The sequence below is a fragment of the Equus caballus genome, chromosome 27 (genome assembly GCF_041296265.1).
Source record: "Equus caballus isolate H_3958 breed thoroughbred chromosome 27, TB-T2T, whole genome shotgun sequence".
Lineage (NCBI taxonomy): Eukaryota > Metazoa > Chordata > Mammalia > Perissodactyla > Equidae > Equus > Equus caballus.
This window is the reverse complement of record NC_091710.1, coordinates 17,759,146-17,780,227: the sequence shown is the minus strand read 5'-3', so window position 1 is coordinate 17,780,227 and position 21,082 is coordinate 17,759,146. Positions and strand designations below refer to the sequence as shown.

Sequence of the window (21,082 nt, the reverse complement as noted above, 5' to 3'; positions counted from 1 at the left end):
GTGTCTTCTTCAATTTATTTCATCAGTGTCTTATAGTTTTCAGTGTCCATTTCTTGAGATTACAAGCTTTAAGCTTCCAAGCTTTTTATCAATGTTTGCCTTTTGGCTGAATGGAATTTAAGCATTTGCTTTAGTTCTGATTTTAGTTAGGGAAAAAATTCTAACTACACACATATGGAATTTTAGGTACCATAGTTTTATTAAAGCATGCTATTTGTTTCCTTCGATCTTAGCAGGCTGAGGTAGGGAGAATCTTCAGCCTCCCAAAATTGCGTTCATAAGGAAGAACTGCACCTATGTGGTAAATCTTCAACAATCTGTGGAATGAATTCCCTTGAAAATGCACCTACACTCTCTAATAGCTTTGAAAATGCACAGAGAATAGATGTAACAAGTTTAAAAAATAGCAGATGGTAGATTTAAAATTAGCCATATAAATAATCACATTAAATGTAAATGGTATAAACACTCAATTACATGGGACTGACTGCCAGATTAGATAATAAAGGAAGATCCAAAACTATATGCAACCTACAAGAAACACATTTCCGGGACCAGCCTGGTGGCGCAGCAGTTAAGTTTGCATGTTCTGCTTCTCAGCGGCCTGGGGTTCGCCAATTTGGATCCCGGGTGTGGACATGGCACTGCTTGGCAAAAGCCATGCTGTGGTAGGCATCCCACGCATAAAGTAGAGGAAGATGGGCACGGATGTTAGCTCAGGGCCAGTCTTCCTCAGCAAAAAGAGGAGGATTGGCGGTAGTTAGCTCAGGGCTAATCTTCCTCAAAAAAAAAAAAAAGAAACACATTTCAAACACAAAGGCTCAAATAAGTTAAGCAAATGATGGAAGAAGATATGTCATGAAGATAAGATCAAACAAAAGCTGAATTGGCTATATTAGATAAAGCAGATTTCAGAGAATAAATTATTACAAAGTATGAAGAAAGCCATTTCATAATGTTAAAGACGTCTGTTAATGGAACATAGTAATACTATATATGCGTATGCACTTAATAACAGGGCTTCAAAATATATGAAGCAAAATCTCATAAATCTGAAAGAAATAGACAAAACTAAAAAGAAATAGACAAAATTATAGTAGGATATTTCAATACTCTTCTCTCAATAACTGACTGGAGAAGACAGAAAATATGTAAGGATACAGAAGTCCCAAACACCACTATCAACCAATGTGACCTCATTGACATTAACAGAACACTCCACTCAGCAATAGCAGAATACGTGTTCTTTTTGAGTTCACTTGGAACTTTTACCACAAGAGATCATATTCTGGGCCATTAAAGAATTCTCAATAAAGTTAAAATGATTTAAGTCAAACAAAGTATATTCTGTGGGACATAACAATGGAATTAAATTAAAAATCAATAATAGAAAGACCTCTGGAAAATCCTAAAATATCAGGAAACTCAATAACACATACTAAGTAATCAATGGATCAAAGAAAGATAAAAAGGAAACTAGAAAGTATTTCAAAATGAATGAAACTGAAAATATAGCCTGCCGAAATCAATGGGATGGGACTTCTGGCTTCCGCTGCAGGAAGTAGAGAGCTGCAAAGGGCCTCACTCTCACCTTGAAGTTATAACAAACTTCAAGTTCACGACCTTTCCCAAATCCATTGGAGCTGAGCTCACAGAACAGCCAACTGACCCAAAATCCAAATAGAGGTGAACCCTGCAGGGAGAGAGGAGCTGTGAGCACAAGCTCACTAAGAGAGATGCAACCAGGTACCAGTAAGAAGAGTTCATCAATAATAGTTAACAAATTGGTGAAACCTACCTAGTGCAAACCGGTGGAGGGAGAAATCCTTAAGCACTCCAAACATTAGGAGAGGGTAACCTCTTGCAGGCTCTTTCTACACTGAACACCTATAGAAACTCACAGGAACTGCACTGAGTACCCCACTGGGGCACTCACAGAAAATGTCAGGAAGAGTCCTGAAGATTAAGCATCTCAGCCTGAGTTCTTCTCTCTTATCGCCACTATATCTTGGGTTTTGGGTAGGTGTAGTTCCATTCATCTCTGTAGCTGCCTAATTCAATAAAAGTACCATTGTGCATTTTTCATACACTCAATAAATTATTTCATAATATATATATAATCTCAAAAATATCACTTGAGTAGGCCAGAAAGGCATTATCTTTACATGATGGACAGAAACAATTAGTCAAAAATGATGTGTGATGTACAAAGTGGGCCCCTGAGGAGGGGACTGGAACTGAGCCGGATGCCTACACTGCACTCTACATGTTTCATTCCACTTCCCACAGACATGCTACTTATTTTCTTAAGAGTGATGAAACACTTATATTTTTCTTCTTTCTTTTCTCATATTTTATTTCTTATTATGCCACTTAGTATCATGAGGAAATGCAAGGGTGAAGTGCTGAGAAATAAAATTTCAATGAATACTAAATTATCCATCTGTCTGTGAATGCTCAGTCACCCAAACGACCTGAGGACAACAAAACAAAACAACAGAGAGAGAGGGAGAGAAATGGTAATAATTACATTTTCCGTATTTTATATAGTTAAATTAATTATAGTTTGCAAAATTGCTGTGAAAGCCTTGTATGAAAAGAGGCATGTGTTTATTATTACCTGTAGTACATGATAGTACCACAGTATGAATGCAAAAAGAATGTGCTCTTAAGAGTGTTATTGACAAAGAAATATTTTCAGAGGTGAGCACACATTAAGGAAAAGTGTGGCACTGGAATCCCACTGAGGTGTGTCTCACTGAATTCACTGGAGGAATCACGACAACCTCAAAAGAATCCAGTTGCCAAAGATCACAGTGCAAGAAAAGATGGCAATCTCTACCCTGTGCTGCGGAGTTTCAGGAACATCTCCCTTAACAGTGACTTTAATAACTAAGGTAGGGAGTTGGTTGTGAGATCCAGTGTTGTATTTTATCAGCTTCTGTCATTGGTTATGGTCCTTTGGATAAGTTTTGAGACACAAATTTAACTGTGGCACTTAGAAATTCAACACGATGTGGTAATGTTACTCTTCACCTAGTTTCTCCCAGTGGTTATGTCTCACATCATTATAGTACAATTTCAAAGCCAGGAAATTAGCATCATACTTGTATAGCTCTATGTAATTTTGTCACATGTTTAGATTCCTGTAACCACCACCACAATCAAGAAAGAGCACTATTTCATCACCACTAAGATCTTCCTCAAGCTACTCTCTATAGATACACATAGCAACCAGTAATCTATTTTCCATCTCTATAATTACTACATCTCTATAACTGTGTGATTGCAACTATGTTACATAAAATGAACCATACTGTATGTGACCTTTGGAGACAATTTTTATGCTCAGCATTATGCCCTTGAAATCCATCGAAGTTGTTTCATGTTCCTTTTTATTTGCTGAGTGTTATTCTATGGTGTGGATGCACCACAGTTTAATCATTTACCTATTTAGGGTTTTCTGGTTTTGTGTTTCCAGGTTTTTTGCTATTACAAATAAAACTGCTGTGAACAATTATGTATAGGTTTTTGTATGGACTTAAGTTTTCATTTCTCTGGGATGAATGCCCAGGAGTACAATTGTTATTGCAGGATAAATGATGTTTACTTTTTGAAAGAAATTGCCAAACTATTTTCCCGAGTGGCTGTACCATTTTACATTCCCACCAGCAATGTAAAAGAGACCCAGTTACCACACTTCATCACCAGCACTTGGTATTGCCATTAATTTTTATTTTAATTATACTAATAGATGTGTAATAATGTCTCATCATGGTCTTAATTTGCATTTCTCTAATGCATAGTGATATCGAACATCTTTTCACAGGTTTATTTTGCATTTATATACACCAGTAAGTAAAATGTCTCTACGTTTTGCTCATTTTTAAATTGGAGTGTTTGGTATTTTACTGCCGAATTTTGAAAGTTCTTCATGTATCTCAAGTGAGTCCTTTGTCAGACAGATAACTTGCAAATATTTTCTCCCACTCTGTAGCTTGTCTTTTCATCATCTTAACAGTCTTTCACAGAGAAAATTGTTAAAATTTTGATGAAGTCCAATGTATCAACTTTTTTCATAGATGGACCATGCATTTGGTGTCCTGTCCAACAACTTTTTTACCAAGGCCTAAGTCCTGAAGATTTCCTCCTACTCTTTTTTCTAAAATGTTTATAGTTTTACATTTAAATCCTCGAGCCATTTTGATGGGCTTTTTTGTGTAAGGAGTAAGGTTTAGATGAAGGTTAATTTTTTTTTTTTTTTTTTGCCTATGAATATCCAAATATTCTAGCCCCTGGTGTTGAAAAGATCCATCTTTTACTAATGTGCTTTTGCATATTTGTAAAAAATCAGTTGATGGGCCAGCCCATTAGTGGTTAAGTTCAGTGTGCTCTGCCTCAGCAACCTGGGTTTGGCTCCTGGGCACAGACCTACACAACTTGTCTGTCAGTGGCCATGTTGTGGCAGTGGCTCACATACAAAAAAAGGAAGCTTGGCAGCAGATGTTAGTTCAGGGTGAATCTTCCTCAGCAAAAATAAATAAATAAAAAACAGTTGGCCATATTTCTGTGGGACTATTTCTGGGTTCTCCATTTGTTCCATTGATCAATTGTTCCATTGGTCTGTTAATTTTGTTCCATTGATCTATCCCACCATCAATATCACACGTTACAGTCTTAATTACTGTAGCTATCCATTAAGTGTTGAAATTGGGTAGAGTGACTTTTTGTTTTATTTTTTATTTTCAAAATAGTTTGGCTATTCTAGTTCCTTTGCCTGTCCATATAAATGTTAGAATAATCTTGCTTATATCCTCAAAACAATCTTGCTGGTATTTTGATAGGAATTGTGTTAAACTTGGACATTTATCTGGGGAGAGCTAACATCTTTAGTATGTTAGTGGAATCTTCCAACCCAAGAAAACTGTATGTCTCTCCATACAAGACATGCCACATCTTCTTGGATCACTGTTACTAGCAATTTGTAATTCTAAGTAGGTAAGTTGTGCACATGTTTTCTTAGATTTGCACCTATTTCATTTTTGTGTGATTGTAAATGGTATTATGATTTTAATTTCATTATTGTGTGTTCTTTGGAGGTCTACAGAAACACAGTTGATTTGTGTATGTTGATGTTGTATCCTGTGACCTGGCTTAACTTACTTACTAGTTCAATGAGTATTTCTATAAATTCCTTGGGACATTCTCAATAGATCATCATGTCACCTTCAAATAGAGTATAATTTCTTTTTTTCAATCTTTCCTTCTTGCATTGGCTAGAACTTCCGTTATGAAGGAATAGTAGTGGTGAGAACAGATGTCTTTGTCTTGTTCCCAATCTGAGGGAGACAATATTCAGTTTTTCAACATTAATCATGATGAGATTTTGATATAGGTTTTTGTAGATGTTTTTTATCAAGTTGGAGGAAGTTCCCATCTATTCCTAGTTTTCTGATAATTTTTTTCACATACAGAGTTCCTAGTTTTCTGAGAGTTTTACATAAATTTTATCAAATGGTTTTCCTGCATCATATGGTATAATCATATGACTTTTCTTCCTCACTCTGTTGGCATATTACATTGATTGATGTTTTGAATATTGAATTGGTCCTTATATCCTTGGAATAAACTCACTTGTTTGTGGTGTATAATTCTTTTTATATATTGCTAAGTTCTATTTTCTAATATTTTACTAAGAATTTAGCATCTATATTCATGAAGGGTATTGGTCTGGAGTTTTCTTTTTTGTACTTTTTTTTTTTTAAAGAAGATTAGCTCTGAGCTAACATCTGTGGCCAATCCTCCTTTTTTTTTTTTTCTTTTTTCTGCTGAGGAAGGTTTGCCCTGAGCTAACATCTGTGCCCATCTTCCTCTACTTTATATGTGGAACGCCTGCCACAGCATGGCGTGCCAAGTGGTGCTTTGTCTGCACCCAGGATCCAAACCAGCCAACCCTGGGCCGCTGAAGTGGAACGTGTGAACTTATCCACTGCACCACTGGGACAGCCCATTTTTTTGTAATAGTTTTGATATAAGGGTAATACTGGCTTTATAAAATGATTTTGGAAGTGTTTCCTCTGCTTTTGTTTTCTCGAAGAGATTCTGTAGAGTTAGTTTTAAATTTTCTTTAGATATTTGGTAGACTTCTCCAGTGAAATCATGTGGCCCTGAGAGTTTCTCTTTGGGAGTTCTTAAATTACAGATTCTATTTCCTACTAGTTACGGGCTATTCAAATGATCAGTTTCATGTTGCATGAGTTGTTGTTTGTGCTTTTTTGAGGAATTGGTCCATTTCATATAAGTTTTTGAATTTAAGTGTGTAGAGATCTTCCTAATATTCTCTTATTATACTTTTGGTGACTTCAGCATCTGTTTTAATATCCCTGTTTCATTTCTACTGTTAGTAATTTGTGTCCCATTATTCTTTCTCTGTCAGTCTTGCTGGAGGCTTGTCAATTTTATTGATTCTTTTTGAAGAACAAGCTTTCCGTTTCATTAATTTTTCTCATTTTAAATTCACTGTTATCTGCTCTTATTATTTCTTTACTTCTTACTTTGGATTTATTTTACTCTTTTTTTTCTAGTTTCTTGAAGAAAGCTTAGTTTATTGATTTGAGACCTTTTCTCCTTTCTAATGTAGTGATATAACTTCCTCTCTCAGTACTATTTTAGCTTTATATCAGAAATTTAAATTTATATGTCTTTATTTTCATTTAGTTCAATATATTTTTATTTCCTTTTAGATTTCTTTTTGATCCATGGATTATTTAGAAGTGTGTGCTTAATTTCTAAACATTTGGCCATTGTCCTATTATCTTTCTGTTATTGACCTCTAGTTTGATTCCACTGTGGTTAGAGAATGCATTCCATATAATTTCAATTCTTTTAAATTTTTTGAGGTTCGTTTAATATCTCAGAATATGGTCTATTTTGGTGTATGTTCTGTAGGCATGTCAAGGATGATTCTACTGTTATTGGGTGGAATATTATATAAATATTGATTAGATCCTGTTGGCTAATGATATTGTTGAATTCTTCTTTATCTTTTCTTATTCGTTAGTGAATTTTTCAAGAACTTGCTGAGAGAGGGATGTTGAAGTCTCCAACCATATTTGTGGATTTGTCCGTGTCTCCTTTCAAACTTATCAGTTTTGCTTCACGAATTTTGTAGCTCTGTTTGGTGCATAGACATTTAGGATTGCTTTATCTTCTTGATAGATTGATCTTTTTTATCATTATGCAGTGTCCCTCTCTGTCCCTGGTGATATTCTTTGCACTTCAGTCTCCTTTATCTGATATTAATATGGCCACTTTATCTTTTCTTTTTGACGTTTACATCATATGTCTTTTTCCATCCTTTTACTTTCAACTTACCTATATCATTATTTTTTTTTAAGATTTTATTTTTTTCCTTTTTCTCCCCAAAGCCCCCCAGTACATAGTTGTATATTCTTCGTTGTAGGTCCTTCTAGTTGTGGCATGCAGGACACTACCTCAGTGCGGTTTGATGAGCAGTGCCATGTCCGTGCCCAGGACTTGAACCAACGAAACATTGGGCCGCCTGCAGTGGAGCACGCGAACCCAACCACTCGGCCACGGGGCCAGCCCCCCTATATCATTATTTTTGAAGTGAGTTTCTTCTAGATAGCATATTATTGGATCATATTTTGTTATCTACTCTGCCAATCTCTGTCCTTTATTTGGTGTATTTAGACCATTTGCATTTAATGTAATTATGGATATGCTATGGTTTGATTCTGCCATTTTATCTTTTTTTGTTTGTTTCTTTCTGTTTTACATTTCTGTTTTCTTTTTCCTGCCTTGCTGTAGGTTACTTGAACATTTTTTAGAATTCCACTTTGATTTTTACAATTTCATTTTATAAATATGGATTATTACATACTTCTATACCTTTTTTAATGTAACTCTTCATATAGCTTATTTACTAATTGTTCTGGTATTACATTATGTAAACATAAATTATCATAGTCTTCTGGTATTGACAGTTTACCAGTTCAAGTGAAATACAGAAACTTTACCTCTCTTTACATCCTTTTCAATTCCTATTTTATAATACAATTATCTTATTCCCCTACATACATTGAGGGCAAAATTCAAAAGTATTATAACTTTTACTTTATCAAACACATCTTAGAAAAATCAAGAGGAGAAAGTCTAGTATATTCACAGATATTTTTGTTCTTTCTATTCTTTATTCCATCCTGATATTTTAAGATTCCGTACTTTATTATTTCCTTTCTGTAGAGAACTTCCATTAGCCATTCTTTTATCACAGGTTTTCTGGAGACAAATTCTGCTAGTTTTCCTTCATCTGAGAATGATGATTTCACTTAATTCCTGAAGGATAATTTTGTTGGATATAAAATTCTGGGTTGATGGTTTTTTTTTTTCTTTCAGCACTTGAAAAAACGAGTGTGCCAGTTAGTTCTGGCATCCATGGTTTCTGATGAAAAATCCACTGTCTTTCAAGTTTATTCTGCCTATAAGTAATGCAAGGCCATTTTATTACTCTATTTTTAAGCTTTTGTCTAAATAACTTTGTGCTACATAGTTTTCTTAAGGAGATAGTTGAGAAGAATGGAAAATGGAGTCCAACTTTTTTTTCTTTCTCCTTTTATTGTTTGGAATGCACCATTGTATTTTAGGGATCCTAGATTTGTAGAAAGATTTAGCAATTTGAAATTTTAGGAAAATCAATGTAATCTTAATTACAACAAAGTCAAGCTTAAGAGTCACATTCAAATTTCAAGAACTCTGCATTTTATGTAATGGCACCAATTTTTCTGCATCTGGCATATACATACATACTGGATATATATATATATATATATATATATATATCTCCACACACAATGTTACTTATGTATATTTATTGTACCTATTAACATCTATCAACTTATTGAAATCATACATATAAAATCAATCATACAATTGTGATTTTTTTTATCCCTTTATGTTTCTTTATATAAAGAGTTGAGAGAGCTGTGAGGAATTTAAGGCAGAATGGAATACACACATACTGAGATGTCAAATCAAGAATTTCTAGAGGAAATGTGCAGAGATTTCCATTTTCACTCCTATAAATTAGGAATGTTAAAATAATGTGGGGTTTTTTTTACTTTTTTTTTCTGCTTTATCTCCCCAACCCCCCCCCCGCCCCCGCCTCCCCTCCCCCTGCTGTACACAGTTGTATATCGTAGTTGCAGGTCCTTCTAGTTGTGGGATGTGGGATGCCGCCTCGATGTGGCCTGACGAGTGGTGCCATGTCCCTGCCCAGGATCTGAACCCTGGGCCGCCACAGCAGAGTGTGTGAACTTAATCACTCAGCCACAGAGCCGGCCCCTGTTTTTTATGCATTATACCATAATGATGGATACAGTTGTTCAAACCTATAGAAAGTACAACATGAAGAGTGAGCCGTAATGTAAACTCTGGATTTTGAGTGATTATGATGTGTTAATGTAGATTCATCACTTGTAACAAATGTACTTCTCTGGTGGGGGATGTTGATAATGGGAGAGGCTATGCATGTGTAGGAGTATGGAGTATATGAGAAATCTCTGTAATTTTCCTTCAATTTTGCTGTGAACCTAAAACTCCTCTAAAAAAAAGTCTTAATAAAAAGTGAAAAAAAACATATTTTTGACTAATACTGCTTTCAAGAACCACAACTTTTGGATTTTGTTGTTTACAAAACAACAAAATATCTCTTTACAATACCCATCTATTTCACTGAGCACTCTGATAAGAAGATGGAGAAGATATGTGGGTGGAAGGTCAGAAGTTACATCAATAATCTGTTACTTGGGCCTTCTTCTTTGGCTCCAGGTCACCAAGTGATCTCCCCCTCATCCTCCACTTCGGTAGCCCATCCTTCTCAGGGCACTTCACAGACCTTTTCCCTTATCTTGTTGCAATCTCTTTTCTAAAATATATTTTACATTAATTTATCTTAATTTCTTAAGTACCTGAACCATAGCATGAACTCAATTAAATATATTAATACCTTGAAACATAAAATACCTTACTCTTGTTTGGGGAAAATTACAAATAAAAACTATTTTTGCAAGCAATCTAAACTAATTATAGAATATCTTCAACAGCTCTTCTGTAACAGATAAGAGACAGTGTTGAGACAGTACACATGAAAACCTCATGGAAGCTATGATGCCCAGGATATTTCTAATTCTTAATAACAAACTTGGAAACTCAGTAACTTTGGGGATCATAATAAAACAATAAGGTTAAGAAAAGCCATGATCTTTAAAATCTCATAATACTATACTTTTTAAATAGAACATAGCTTTTTTTGCTTTTAGCTTTATGATGTAAAAGATCTGACTTAAGCAGTTTCTGTGCCAGATGCCAGGCAAATTTTTTAAAAGCTAAAATAAAACTCTGGTATACAAGGAATTATTAGCACAACCATTATCATCATCAGCATCGTCATCCCCATTTTCACATTCTACACTCTGAAACAAAGGAAGATTGCTACATCCACTGAGATTCATAAAAATCAAAGGGATTTTGGGGCTGGCCCCGTGGCCGAGTGGTTAAGTTCGCGCGCTCCGCTGCAGGCGGCCCAGTGTTTCGTTGGTTCGAATCCTGGGCGCAGTCATGGCACTGCTCATCAGACCACGCTGGGGCAGCGTCCCACATGACACAACTGGAAGAACCCACAACGAAGAATACACAACTATGTACCAGGGGGCTTTGGGGAGAAAAAGGAAAAAAGTAAAATCTTTAAAAAAAAAAAAAAATCAAAGGGATTTATAAGAATGGTCCTAGCTGTAAACAGAAAATATATATACATATTCCACTGGAAGGAGTAATCCCAAATGGTGATGTTTTACAAAGCATACTATAGAATGATAGATAACACTGGCCTTTTAATTTTCAGTAAAGTATCAATTAAAATAGTGAAGAGCTCTCCAGGTTGAAAATTATAGCAGCAGTCCTAAAACTATTCATCAGTTGATTGGGACACCTTACAAAAATTAGTTAAAATGCACAAAGAACATATTTCATTACTAATATGGAATTTAAAACTGGTATAACCACTTCATAATATGACTGTCATATTTCCATTTTTAAAAGCTAAATTGTAATTGTCAATGACAGAGAGTTAGGAATGCATTACTCTTATTCTGAGGATTTTTCTGTCAAATTTGGTCTAAGTTTCCAACGTCACACTACTGGCAGTGCAGTAGCCAATTTAAATGAAACCATAGGGATTCAGGCCATGTAAAGTAATTATACATCACATGTACCCCCTGGGCTACTGTAACCTAACTGAACAAGCTCTTTCAGGGTTTGACACTTCTTTGGCAACAGAACGTTGTCTGGTGTTTTACGTGTTATTCTGAGTGTACCTGTTACAGAGGTTTGTGTTTAACTCCATCAGTACACATTATTTAGCATTTACTTTTGTGCACAGCTCTGGGCTGGATGCTGTAAAACATAACATGCTCAGCTACCAGTTTTACTCCTACTATTACTACTGCTAATTATTATTTTTGCTTTAGAAGCACTCAATAAATATTAGCTATTTGGGGTCAGATCATACGTTAATTTTTTTATGAGGTAAAAAAATACATAACATAAAATTTACCATTTTAACTGTTTTTAATGGTACAAATCAGTGGCATTAAGCAATTCACATTGTTGTGCACTCATCACATCACCGTAATCTATATGTAGAACTTTTTTGTCTTCCCAAACTGAAACTCAGTAACTTTCCATTCTTTCCTCCCTAGCCCTCTGTCCTGAGCAACTACCATTCCACTTTTTATTTTTGTGAATTTGATAACACTAAGTACCTCACATAAGTGGAATAATATATTTCAATAATGAGACATAATTTAATTATTGAATTATAATAATTCAAAATAATTATTTCACTTAGCATAAGGTCTTCAAGGTTCATCCATGTTGTAATATATGTCAGAAGTGATGGATGTTTATCCATTCATCCATCAGTGAACATTTGGGTTGTTTCCATCTTTTGACTATTGTGAATAATGCTGCTATGAACATTGGTGTACCATATACTGTTTTATATGTATTAACTCATTTTATTCTCACAGAGCCTAAGAGCTGCATCACACAAACTACCTACCTTATAATAGGTACTATTTTCAATCTTATTTTGTATTTGAGGAAATAAAGACTAGGGAAGATAAATGAATTTGTCCAAAGTTACACAGCTAGTAACTGGTAAAGAGCCAGAATAAAAACCCAGAGCCCTCTGATTCCATGCTTATTCTTAATCACTAAAGATAAGGTGGTGCACTTCTCTCAAGGAATTTAGAATTTAGAAAAAAGCAAAAAAACTATATAAACATCTAGGAAGCAGACTGGCATGTGATAAACATCAGAGTTTTCTGGTGAAAAGTGCTGAACACATTTAGTTTTCAGGGGTCAGCAATCTATGGCCTGCAGCCAAAATCTGGATCATGATCTGTTTTTGTGCAGCCAGAGAACTAAGAATTGTTTTTATATTTTTAAAGTGTTAAAAAAAAGGAAGAAAGAAAGGAGAAGAAGAATATATAACAGAGACTTTATGTGATTGACAAAGCTGAAAGCATTCACAATCTGTCCCTTTACAGAAAAAGTTGGCTGACTCCTCTCTCAAAACATGGTGAGATCCTTGCTGGCTGAAGTAATTAGGAAGTAGGAAGCATTTCATACAGGTCATAATGTAGCATTTTAAAAAGCTGCATTGGGAGCATCATGGCAGAGTGAACTTTCCAGGCACTCTCTCCCCTCCAACATACAACAAAAAGGAGCAACCATATACCAACAGAAAATAGCCTAACAGCACAAAAATCCTCAGGGAGACACACAGACACATGACGGAGGGCGGAGAGGATGGAGCCCCCTCGGAGGAGCTGGAACCGAGTGAGAGAGAACTATGCTCCCTTCCCTAAAGACTGAGGTGGCTGCTGCAGGAGGATCTGTGAGGGAAGGAGTGAGGGAGGGGTCACACGTCCGTGGGATCACCCAGGACGCCCATGGGCCCTTGCAGCCTAGAGTGAAGCCCTCTAATAGGGTGAAAGCTTTTGCGCGGGGTGACCTCATCAAACCAAGACCCAAGAGACCAGAGAGCAAGAGCTGATTGGGAAACCCGGGATTGCACCTCCCCCAACCCAGGCAGTGCCATCTCGGCTGAAGGCGGAGGACTCTGAATACCTGGCTCTCAACCCCCACCCAGGAGCAAAAGGCTGTAACTGCAACCGAACAATATCAGAATGAGAAAGACCTGACCTTCTAACATCAGGCACTACATCACATCTCCAGACCAGAGAGAAAACGACAAGCACCCAGAACTCAGTCCTGAGGACACAGAAATATGTAAGCTAAATGACAATGAATTAAAAATAGCTATCACCAAAAAACTTAATGAGGCAAAAGAGAATGTAGAGAAACAATTCAACAAGTTCAGGAGCTACTTCACAAAAGAGATTGAAACTATAAAGAAGAATCAATCAGAAATATTAGAGGTGAAAGACATAAAACAAAATACAGACTTCCTGTTTGCTTGTGTGGACACCATAGAGGAGTGAATCAACATAACTGAAGATAGACATGTTGAAATGCTCCACATAGAGGAGGAGAGAGAACTAAGAGGAAAAGGAAACGAAGACAGTCTCTGAGAAACATCTGACTCAATGAGGAAATGCAATATAAGAATTATAGGTATTCAAGAAGGTGAAGAGAAGGAGAATGGAGCAGAAAGTGTGTTCAAAGAAATAATAGCAAAGAACTTCCCAAATCTAGGGAAAGAGAGGGAAATATGTGTGGAGGAAGCTTCCAGACCTCTTAGATTTGTCAATGTAAAAAGACCTACTGCAAGGCATGTAGTAGTAAAACTGGCAAAAAGTAATGACAAAGAAAGAATACTCAGGGCAGCAAGGCAAAAGAAAATAACCTACAAAGGAACCCCCATCAGGCTTTCAGCAGATTTCTCTGCAGAAACCTGAAGCTGGGAGAGGATGGAATGACATATTCAAAACTTTAAAAGACAAGAATCTTCAGCCAAGAATACTCTATCCAGCAAAAATATCCTTCAGATATGAGGGAGAAGTTAAATCTTTCCCAGACAAACAAAAGCTAAGGGACTTCATAGCCATGAGACCCCCAATACAAGAAATCCTCAAGAAGGCCCTCATACCTGAAAAAAGAAAAAAAAGGGAGAAACAGGCCACAAAACACAGAGTAAGGAGATAAATAAATTGAATCAGAATAGGATAGCAAATATTCAACTACAGTATTAGGCTAAAGGGAAAGAAAACACCAAAAACAAAGACAATCTTGTCACTTTAACCACAAACTCACAACACAAGTTGGAATAAGATATGAGAAAAATAACTTAGGAGGGAAGTAGGAAAGGGACTGAATCAGTTTAGACTGAGGAAATAAGAGGCTTTCAGAGAATTGACTATGTTATACACGAGATTCTGAATACAAACTTAAGAGTAGCCAGTAAACTAAAAAGCAGAACAGAGACGCGAACAATAAGTAAGGGAAAAACAAAGAAACACTTCATAAAAATCTACATAATGCAATGGGTAGACCAAAACACACAAAGGAAATGCAGGAAAACCGGAAAAAGAGTGATGTAATGACAGCATTAAGCCATCAAACATCAATAATCACTCTAAACGTAAAGGGATTAAATTCTCCAATAAAAAGACACAGAGTGGCAAGATGGATTAAAGAACAAGACCCAACAATATGCTGCCTCCAGGAAACACATCTCAGCTCCAATGACAAACACAGGCTCAGAGTGAAGGGATGGAAGATGATACTACAAGCTAATTTCAAACAAAAGAAAGGAGGTGTTGCAATACTTCTATCAGACAAAGTAGACTTCAAGATAAGTAAGGTAAAGAGAGACAAAGAAGGGCAACATATAATATCAAAGGGACACTCCATCAGGAAGAAATAACACTTATAAATATCTGTGCACCCAACACAGGAGGACCAAAGCTCATAAAGCAACTATTAAAAAACCTAAAAGAAGATATTAAAAATAATACAATAATATTACGGGACCTCAACAGCCCACTCATATCATTGGACAGATCATCCAGACAGAAAATCAACAAGGAAACAGTGGAATTGAATGAAAATCTAAACCAGTTGGATTTAATAGACATATATAGAACACTCCATCCAAAAATAGCAGAACGCACATTCTTCTCAAGTGTGCACAGAGCATTCTCAAGGATAGACCATATGTTGGGAAACAAGACAAGCCTCTATAAATTTAGAAAAAATTGGAATAATAACAAGCATCTTCTCCAATCATAATGCTATAAAGCTAGAAATTAATTACAGGAAAAAAGCTGAGAAAGGGACAAAGATGTGGAGACTAAACAATATGCTATTGAACAAGCAATGGATGATTGAAGAAATTAAAGGAGAAATCAAAAAATATCTGGAGACAAATGAAAATGATAACATGCCATACCAACTCATATGGGATGCAGCAAAATCTGTATTAAGAGGGAAATTCATCACAATACAGGCACACTTTAACAAACAAGGAAAATCCCAAATAAGCAATCTCAAATTACACCTAACTGAATTAGAAAAAGAAGAACAAATCCCAAAGACAGCATAAGGGAGAAATAATAAAAATCAGAGCAGAAACAAATGCTATGGAAATAAAAAAGGCAGTAGAAAGTATCAAATGAAACAAAGAGCTGGTTCTTTAGAAGATAAATAAAATTGACAAACCCCTAGCCAGACTTAGAAAGAACAAAAGAGAGAAACTCAAATAAACAAAATCAGAAATGAAACAGGAGAAATAACAACAGACTCCGCAGAAATACAACGGATTATAAGAGAATATTACAAAAAACTATATGCCAACAAAACGGATAACCTAGAGGAAATGGATAAATTGTTAGACTCTTACAACCTCCCAAAGTCGAGTCAAGAAGAAACACTCAATCTGAATAGACCAATCACAAGGAAAGAGATTGAAACAGCAATCAAAATCATCCCAAAGAATAAAACCCCAGGACCAGACTGCTTTCCTGGGGAATTCTACCAGACTTTCAGAGAGGATTTAATACCTATCCTTTCAAGCTATTCCAAAAAATTAGGGAGGATGGAACACTTCCTGACACATTCTATGAGGCCAACATCACTCTGGCACCAAAGCCTGATAAGGACAGCACAAAAAGGGAGAGCTACAGGCCAATATCGCTGACGAACATAGATGCAAAAATTCTCAACAAAATTTGGGCAACCCGAATTCAGCAATACATCAAAAGGATCATACATCATGATCGAGTGGGATTCATACCAGGGACACAGGGATGGTTCAACATCTGCAAATCAATCCACTTGATACACCACATCAACAAATTGAGGAACAAAAACCACATGACCATCTCAATAGATGCAGAGAAAGCACTTGACAAGATCCGACAGCATTTATGATAAAAACTCTGAACAAAATGTGGATAGAAGGAAATTACCTTAACATAATAAAGGCCATATATGACAAACCCACAGCCAACATCATACTCAATGTGCAAAGACTGAGCGCCATCCCCCTGAGAACAGGAATAAGAGAAGGATGCCCACTATCACCACTCTTATTGAACCTAGTACTGGAGGTTTTGGCCAGAGCAATTAGGCAGGAGAAAGGAATAAAAGGAATCCAGATAGGGAGTGAAGAAGTGAAACTCTCTCTCTTTGCAGATGACATGATCTTATATATAGAAAACCCCCCAAAATCAATCAGAAAACTATTAGAAATAATCAACAACTAGAGCAAAGTTGCAGGGTACAGAATCAACTTACAAAAATCAGTTGCTTTTCTATACTCCAATAGCGAACTTACAGAAAGACAACTCAAGAATATAATTCCATGTGCAATTGCAACTAAAAAAATAAAGTACCTAGGAATAAATTTAACCAAGGAGGTGAAGGACTTATCCCAATGACATTCTTCATGGAAATAGACCAAAGAATACTAAAATTCATATGGGGAAATCAAAGACCCCAAATTGCTAAGGCAATCCTGAGATAAAAGAACAAAGCTGGAGGTATCACAATCCCTGATTTCAAAATATACTACACAGCCATAGTTACCAAAATGGCATGGTATTGGTACAAAAAACAGGCACATAGATCAATGGAATAGAACTGAAAGCCCAGAAATAAAACCACACATCTACACATAGTTAATCTTCGACAAAGGTACCAAGAACATACAATGGAGAAAAGACATTCTCTTCAATAAATCATGTTGGGAAAACTGCACAGCCACATGCAAAAGAATGAAAGTAGACCATTATCTCATGCCATGCACAAAAAGAAACTCAAAATGGATCAAAGACTTGAAGATACATCCTGAAACTATAAAACTCCTGGAAGATAATATTGGTAGTACACTCTTTGACATCGAACTAAAAAGGATCTTTTCAAATACCATGTCCTCTCTGACAAGGTAAACAAAAGAAAAAATAAACAAGTGGGAATTCATCAAACTAAAGAGTTTCTGCAACACAAAAGAAACTAGAATCAAAACAGACAACTCACCAATTGGGAGAAAATATTTGCAAATCATATCTCTGACAAGGGGTTAATCTGCTTAATATATAAGGAGCTCACACAGCTGAACAATAAGTAAGCAAACAATTTGATCAAAAAGTGGGCAGAGGAGATGAACAGACATTTTTCCAAAGAAGATATATAAATGGCCAATAAACACATGAAAACATGTTCAACATCACTAATCATCAGGGAAATGCAAATCACAACTGCACTAAGATACCACCTTACGCCTGTTAAAATGGCTCTAATCACTAAGACTAAAAATAACAAATGTTGGAGAGGGTGTGGAGAGAAAGGAACTCTCATACACTGCTGGTGGGAATGCAAACTGGTGCAGCCACTATGGAAAACAGTATAGACATTCCTTAAAAAAGTGAAAATAGACATACCATATGACCCAGCTATCCCACTACTGGTGTCTACCCAAACAATTTGAAATCAACAATCCACAAAAACATATGCACCCCTGTGTTCATAGCAGCATTATTCACAATAGTCAAGACATGGAAGAAACCCACGTGCCCATTGACCAATGGTTGGATAAAGAAGATGTGGTGTATATATATATATATATACACACACACACACACACACACAAAGGAATAGTACTCAGACAGAAAAGAAGACAAATTCTTCCCACTTGTGACAACACGGAAGGACCTAGAGGGAATTATGCTAAGTGAAATAAGCCAGAGTGAGGAAGACAAACACCAGATGATTTCACTCATATGTGGAATATAAACAAACACATGGACAAAGAAAACAGTTCAGTGGTTACCAGGGGAAGGGGCTGGGGGCACAGGAAGTGAAGGGGAGCACTTATGTGGTGACAGTCAAGAACTAATGTACAACTGAAATCTCGCATTGATGTAAACTATTATGAACTCAATAAAAAAATGCTGCATTGGGAGCTGGTCTCACTGGAGGATTCTAATAAATGCTGATGCATGAGAGCAGAAGGAAGCAAGTCAGGCTAATGAGAACCTGGAAGATAGGAAAGGAGCAGTGGTTCTCGAGCAGGAATGGTGGGGTGGAGCTGATTATGAAGGGTCTACACACAAAGGCAAGGAGAATGAATGCTCAAACTTTCAACCTTATGAGTGTTTGGCATATATGTGGATCAACCATCTTAGGTATTTAGGAAGAGACAATATTCACCACAACTTTAATCTTAGAAATGAAACAATGTTTCATAAATTTACGAGTGATATTAATGATTAACTCATGGAGGTGAGAGAGAAATTAGTATTCACAAAGCTTTACCAAACTATCTATACCCAGCTCAATGATGGATGGCAGTTAATTCATTTCCTTACCCTTTGTATCTCTTAAATAGAAAAACCTTAACTTACAGTTACAGGTCAAGTGGGAAATGGCAGTGGCGGCTTTGTCAGATACTTCTGGATATTCGAACCAAGGATAGACATAGAAATCAGAGAAAGCTTTCTTACTTTCAGCAGACAGTCAAACGTTGAGTTGACCAGCATGTCAAAAACAAAATCTGGGAGTCTGTCCTCTTGAACTCGGGAGAAAGTGACTCTGGGGCTTTGATCCACATCTTTGATGTACTTGGCTCTAGTAAGTACAAATGCGGGGAGAATGTGAAACTCTTTCAGTGCAAGAATTTTGCATCACATTCGGACTTTTTCAAGAAAACTTTAAATCAGCCTCAACAACATGACATTTCGCCCTAGAAGTGATAAATTCAAGCTATTAGAGATATTGGACATAACCCTGATATAAGTCCTGAAACAAATCAGTTGGAATCATACTGTAGATATAAATTTTTCAATCACAAACACAGGAGAGAAAATATAACTTTATTTTGCCATAACTCAAAGAATTTTATAGTGGGAACTCCTGGCTGATGCAGAAACTGAAACCTGGTCATACCAGTCCAGTTCAGGGATTAGCCTGTCCATGCATGTCTATATTTCAGTTACATTCAGTTCAAAATTCCTTTGTGTGTTCTGTTCCCTCCCCTTCTTCCCAGAGTTAACTCTGAGCTCAGCTGGGTTTTGCAGTTGCTTTGACAGGGCTGGAAGGAGAGTGTATTTAGCTGTGTAGGGCCCTGATAGTCAGTCAGCTCCCAGTTAGTTCTCTGGGCTGCTGACCTGCTACTGATGGAGCTGAGGCCTGCCATCCCCAGATCGGACAGTCCTCCCCACAACTTTTGATGCTCCTTTTCTCTTCTCACTGCTTGACCTCATGCAGGACCTGGCCTTGCTCATGTGCCTTTTGTACCTCAAGGTGTCATTAGATGATTGGGGCTGTCCTCACTTGCCCGCTGGAGCTGTGCTGGGTTTCTTATCCTGTCACTGTCTTAATGTGCCATATCATCGTCAGGATGTTGTGCTGACATCTTTTGGGGGCTAGCTGCCTCCCACTGTACACTAGGATTGCATGCATAGGTCTCTGAACTTTGATGAAAACTTTTACTAAGTCATAAATTTGTTGCTGCAATATCTTGAATTATACCTATCATGAGAGCAAAGATTTTTTAGTAGCTACTTTTAAGGAACTGAACAAAACACATAATTGCACTATGACTTCTACAGAAGTCTTTCTTTACACACCTGTAAACAATAAGATCTATCAAATAATTTATCATGGAGCATGTGGATAAGCCAAAAAGCACATAAAATATTTTTCATGTTTTTCAAACACTGTTATAGCTTGTTATTTATTCTGCTCTCTAAGAGATGTGGCCATGGGTGGCCTTTAAGGCTGGGGAAACCAGTGTGGCCAGGGATATAGTGACACATTGACTACTAAGGATAAGCAGTCTTCTTCACTTGTGGACATTGGACACAATTCTAGAGAATGTGCTAAATATGTCTGAGGCATTATAATTGTGGCATTATTAGTACACAGATAATTCCTCCCTGATTCCGATGAATCATCTCTTCATTTTCAAGGCTTTGCATTTTCAAACACTTTGTCTCCTCTCTCTCCCCCTAATTCTCTTTAATACTCAGTATTTGTTTAACCTGAGGTGGAGAACTTATAACCGGGGAAGGAAATCCTAAAAATAACCAAGTGCCACAATGTATTAAAGCATTACACCTTGGGTCACTGGACACATTTACAGCTGTGGAGTATTGTGTTTTCTCTTTTTAGACCAAAGAGTGTTTATCTCACACTCATCATGTTACTCTGTGAGGGATAAAGTGCCACTGAGAAGCCTCCCCTGACCTACAGTTTCTCCACTGGGAAAAAGCCCAAGGCAAACACCCAGCTGTACCAGCATTGCAGGACAATACTTGGGAGGCCTGCTTGGGTTTCACCCTACAGAGATCACTACAGAAATCTCTCCATTCTGTGAGGCAGGACCACTGGGGATCAGACAGAGATGGAGAAGGGGGGCAGGGCTAACAGCAACCATTGCTCAGATCTTGATGACCCTCGTTTTGGCAGGCAGCAGTGCTTAAGCAGAGACCCCAGTCATTGGGTCTGCCCACCTGCAGAGCTGTGCTAGTGGTCC

At 36.8% G+C, this 21,082-nt stretch overlaps 1 long non-coding RNA gene across 2 annotated transcripts in view; it reads right to left on the bottom strand.

Moving 5' to 3' along the window:
* LOC111770916 (uncharacterized) overlaps window positions 1-21,082 on the bottom strand; it is a 66,732-nt gene that overhangs the window by 21,404 nt on the left and 24,246 nt on the right. For both annotated transcript variants that reach the window (XR_011433410.1, XR_011433411.1), the window contains exon 4: window positions 19,050-19,173. This is a non-coding gene — a long non-coding RNA (uncharacterized lncRNA). The remainder of the gene's footprint in view (window positions 1-19,049; window positions 19,174-21,082) is intronic.